We start from the raw sequence: 5,645 nt of genomic DNA on the forward strand, positions 1-5,645 counted from the left end.
TTGGTGCAGATGAGACAGTCTGTTCTCCTTTCTTACCAATTTATTTCCATGACCCTTCCACTAGTCAAAAGCCTTTCTCCTCACACACCCTCAACTTTATTCTCAGCGTGTTTTTTATACACTTCCCTCTGTAGTTTCTCAGTATTTTCCTGCATTGCTTACTCTCTGACACCTGCTCATTTCAAATCCCTCATCTGTTCCCTTCAGAGCAGCCAGCTGAGGGATTGACAGTGTTCACATATTTCAAAATAATGACAAAGATAAAAGTATTGGCAGCCGAGGCGAAAAACCTGTGAGTCACTCCTGACTCAAAGTTTACTGTTCATTGTTTGTGCTCAAAGACACAATTTAATATATTTCTGCCAAAGATGAACACTGAGAATTTTCTTAAAAACCAGGATTTAATGGGATACACAAACAGAAAAAAATAACATAAATCAGACTTATCTTTTACAGAAATTGACAGTAATTACGGTAATTTCATTCAATTCCTTTTATACAAATGACTATTCTAATCTCTGGGAATTATCTTCTCCTATCTGTATGATTGCCCTTAATTACCAAACAGCTACATGCAGATCGTGTACAAATGTTATTTTTGGAAATTGAAACATGTATTCTTGAAAGTTGATGTGTTCAAGGATAGTCACAGTGATGATGGACTGTGTGAAAGGAAGAAGTTAATTTAGAAGTGGCGATGCATGATATTTTCTGACAGCAACACAGAGCTCAAGCATGGGACCTACTTTGCAAGCTCTCACAAACCCCCTTTCACACCATTCCTTCAATTCTCTCATCTGTGCAAAGTGCTTCACAGCACAGTTTGGGCGTCTATTGCTTTTGGGTTGTAAGGCAAAGACAGAAGGATAGACACTGGTAAATTGAGAGAGAGAGGAAAAGGAAGAAGCACATCTTTCACTCATTTAATATTCCAGCTAATTTAAAACAACAGAATGTCAAATATAATCCAATTTGCATTTGGTGGGAAGATCCAGAAACAAACAGATTCAGTGAAGGGTGAAGTATAAAGATGAGGAAAAGGCATAATTACTAAGCACAAGAGACCTCAAGAAATAAGAACAAAGTAGAATCAATTACTAACAGAAAAGAATCTGCTCATCAATAACTGATTTAAGAATTGTCAAGTTGTTGTCAGACTTGATCTATCCAAAACATTCAATCACATATGAAGCAAGACATGTCATGTCCTGGTTATAATAAAATGCTAGTTACGTGTATAGTGAAAGGCAGTGCTTAACTAAATGTTAGTGATACTAATCAAGTGCATTTTCAGTTAAAGGGTGATTGGTATGATTTCATCAATTAACATCAAGTTTTACTATAGAATAGCATCTGAGGGAAGTGCTTCGTATGTGCTGACAGACTGTATATTCTCTACAGTGCTGCAATACTGCAGGGCCAAAACCTTTAAGGTGACAGTCTCAGTCATGGTAGATCTTTTTCATTTGGCTGTAACCTTTAAGGCCCAGATAACAGGTCATTCCCTAATGTTCCTTTGAGCTGGAGCAGGATGAGCCTATTACAACAATTACATTGACTGTACAGTCTGTCTTTGTCTGACCATACACAGTGGCCCCAGAAAGCATTCAGGTGGTTAAACAAGCAAATTAGCAAAATAGTATGAGGTTCATAAGGTTATTTCACAAACGTTTCGAAAAACTTTGATCCATAGACAAATGAATTTAGCACAACTAATATTTTCAACTAAAGCAAATAATTCAGGTTGTCGCTTGAGAAAGCATGAACATACCATTCTACATGACAGCAAAAAAACCCTCAGATTTAGTGTCACGTATCTATTTTTAATGTGATCAACTAAACCAGTGTTTAGGCTCCTGTTTGAACTTGTAATTTCCCTAATATATCCACTAGAAATTACAAGATATTACTTAAAAGCAACTACAAAAGTGGCAAATACAAGCACTATTTGTTGGCACAAAGAAAGACACTTAATCACCATCCTCCACAGGTGGGTATATTTCAAAATGTTCAATCACTTGTAACTGAGAAAAGAAGGTACAGAAGCAGACCAAGATCAGCCAAACCATCACTATGGATGAAATCAAGTGAGACAGTTAGGAGAAGTAGCTTAATTTACCAGAAAGCACTCAGTTTAAAGAATACAATTCAAAATTCGATTGAAACTTTTCTAAAGTTTAAACAGCTGGACAGACTGGGTTACATTTGCATAAGGGCACATACAAAACGACAGCAGCTTTTGAAGAAATGTGGTATTTTCATATGAGTACAAATTCAAGTGGTAGAAAGTTTGTGTATAAAGTATAAAGAATGTGGAAATGCAGCTGGGGCTGGTTTTTTTTTTAGAGTTCTGTTATTTTTTGATGGAATCTGAAACACTTCAGTATCAGAAGAACTTGCAATGTTATATTATGGTTAGAAACCTAACAAATTCAAAGATTTCCTTTCAGTAAGCTCTTTGGCAACAGGGGGAAAAAACAACACCCTTTGAGCGAGAAGAAACCTGCAGCAGAACCAGACTCAGGTACGGCGACCGTCTGCCTCAACCGGTTGGGGTGAGGGTAAAAAGGAGACAGAAAAGGGTAGCAGATAGGAGCTTGATGAGGACAACAACTGCAGATCAGAAACGTTCACCACAAAGACAAAACATGAACTAAGATGGAAAGGAGGCACAAAGTTCGCAACATGAATTAGCTGTACATAAATTTATGGACAGTGAACAGGAGAGGTGCCTCTAGCAGCACAGCTAAGGGAAATCCAGGTCTCCCAAGCCAGCCCTAACTATAAGCTTTATCAAAGGGAGTCTAATCCTAACAGAAGAGAGGGTGTCTGCCACCTGAACCCACATTGGATGGCTAAGGAGCTTGACAGCTGAAGGATCTACCTCCAAATCTGCTTTTGGAACTTCTTACAACAACTAAACTTTCACTCTTCGGCAGGGTAAACTGGGTAAAACTTCCTCTTTAAGAGCAATGTCTATTTTCTTTTAAAATATATATGTTTAAGTAAACAATTTAAATGTCATCAGATTAACTTTATTGTCACTTTATGTTGCTCTTACCTCTGCTGCACAATTGCTGCATAACAGTTGCTTAACAGTTTGATTATGGCCTATTGATTTTGAATTACTGGGCCTAGGACACAAGTGAGAACTTTAACTTTAATAACGCTGAAGTTTAAATTCCTCACTAAAAAATAATGTCAAACCTTCGGTCACCACCATTTCAACATTACATAAGAAAAGCAAGAACTAACTCACCATTGATCCCGAACTTCTGATCGATCCACCCGATTCAGGCAACGATCTAACGGAGAACAAATCTCCACAAGCCATAACATCCAAACGTGATTTCTCCAACTCCAAATCGGTCTACGGCCAACCGGCTCCATCACCTCCATCTCGGGACAGCCCGCCACGGCGAACCCGACCCGCGTCTCCACCACGTCGAGCCTCTCCAAGACCCGAAACCACGACTAGAAACTTGACCAAGGCTCGTCCGCTGAAGGCTTTGGGAAGAGTTATTTCCTTCAGCCGCTCCGATAGCAAAATGAAGTTGTTCCATCCACTCCGGTGACAACAAACTCCGATCCTCCTGCGCTTCCGGTATCTTCACCTGAGTCTTCCACCACCACCTGGGTCGCGACCTGTGACGTCACAGCGCCACCCCTCCTCCAGGGCCACAACCAGCATCGCTAGTCCCCTCTAGTGGGGGCAGTTTTTATAATCCATCCCTGTCTGACCTCTCTCATCTCATCACATCATTCTATTCATCATCAGGCTTCACAGAAGATGAATCAGTCGAGGCTTTTGGGCAACCTCACAGCGCGGCGTTTGTTGAGCAACTCTTGTATTCCTTATTCAGGACTGGGTCAAACGAAGAAGCGGAAGACTGAGGCGGACCATGGCGGAACCGTCTTCCCTGGCTGGTTGGGAAAACTCGCACCGGTCCTGGCCCGCACTGTGTGTTCTCTGGGTTCATTCTGGTGGGATTCTTCTGTCACGGTACGTGTGGGGTTAGAACCCAAAATGAGAACCGCACAGAGTGGACAGCAGGCAGACTGAACGTTTATACTGGGTTTTATTCACCAAAAACCAACAAAACTATAAACGCCAACTAAGGCCAAAAACTCACTAGGGCAAGTCCTTTCTCAGGAACAGGGCCGGGTCGACCAGAGCAGGTTGAGCCACGCACCGTCGTCTGTGTGACACACAGTAGAATCCCACACCGAACTGGAGGTGATCAGGATGAGCTGCAGCTGCAGCCTATCAGCAGCTGCTTGCCATCAGCTGATCACCTCCAGCGGCTGTGACAGCTGCAGTCTTATCTGGGCTAACTGTCAGAAATTATACAACGACTGAGCAGCCTTGACGGACTACTGCCCTCTCTGAGGGATTTTCTTGTTTCCTACTTGTCTATCCTTCTTCCCTTCCCTCCTCAACACCCAAATGTTTTGGGTTTTTATTTCAACATCTAACATGTCTTAGCTACAGCAGCTAAACCAGTCCAGACAGCTTCATCGATCCATTGCCCATCTCACATCACAGTAGCTATTTCCAGTAACTATGTAAATTTAGCCCAGCTTCTCCAGCGTTGTTGCCTTACAAACATCACTCAGCCCAGAGAACTTCAGACTAGCCAAGGTTTAATGCAGCTTAGCCAGCCAGCTCATATCCGGTCAAGAGACCTCAACAACACTGAATTCGCACTAGCTCTTTAAATTTACAGAGATATAATCTGCTCAGCCTACCCCATCTGAAGACCAGAACTAGATTATTATCTTTCAGTCATTCCGGACATCGCCCTATGCTTCAGATGGACGGGCTTTTTTAACTGGTTCAGTAAACACTTCAGAGGATTTCTTTGCATCTCCAGCATATTCCCAGAACACTTCAATCCATTCCTCTTGTATAGGAGCAGTCTCTACAGGATCCAGGCTCAGCATCTCCAACCAATTAATAAAAATTCTTGGCTGCTGGTCATCCCAAGCATACTGCTCTTACATCTATAATAACCTTGACTGTCTCCATCAAACCCATGCTCAACTTGGCTCCATATAACCACAAAAGTAACCACAAATTTTGGCGCTCCATAATGGGTTTGGGGAAACCACAACCTAGAGTGGAAACCCCCGCGCTGAGTCTCGTGCTCCTAAGTCTCCAGTGTTCCATCACCCCAAAGCAACCATTCATACAACCCAAAAATCCATAAATTCAGCAAAAAAATTCCACAATATTCTGAAAATTTGCAAAACTTTCAGGAAGAAAATTCCAATAGTTCCTTAAAAGTTTCGCTTAAAAAATTATTTTTTAAAAAATCCCCCAAAATCCAGTGAAATTCGCTGGATTTTGGTTGATTTTTTTGTGAATGTTCTTAAGAAACATTTCTTTATTCCACCAAAAAATGTTCAAAAATTTCACCAAAATGTTGCAAATGTGGACATCAGAAGTTTCACTGTGAAAATCTTTTTTTTTTTTTTCCACATTTTCAGACTTTGCAACGGGTCAGTTTTGACCCGCAGGATAACATGAGGGTTAAGTAGCAATATTTGTGTATTGTTTTATACAGTACTAAATTGGGGCACTGAACTCTACAAGCGGAATAACCAATCCTAGACCGACACGTCATTATCTAGCTTCTGAAAAT

General features: G+C 41.1%; 1 protein-coding gene across 1 annotated transcript in view; it reads right to left on the minus strand.

Moving 5' to 3' along the window:
• Positions 1-3,572, minus strand: part of LOC111589102 (neprilysin) — a 68,077-nt gene extending 64,505 nt beyond the window's left edge. Inside the window, exon 1 of the mRNA XM_055012265.1 lies at positions 3,260-3,572. The gene's annotated coding sequence lies outside the window, so the exon portion shown is untranslated. The remainder of the gene's footprint in view (positions 1-3,259) is intronic.
• Between the last annotated feature and the right edge of the window lie 2,073 nt (positions 3,573-5,645).

Source organism: Amphiprion ocellaris, chromosome 7 (genome assembly GCF_022539595.1).
Source record: "Amphiprion ocellaris isolate individual 3 ecotype Okinawa chromosome 7, ASM2253959v1, whole genome shotgun sequence".
Classification (NCBI taxonomy): Eukaryota; Metazoa; Chordata; class Actinopteri; family Pomacentridae; genus Amphiprion; species Amphiprion ocellaris.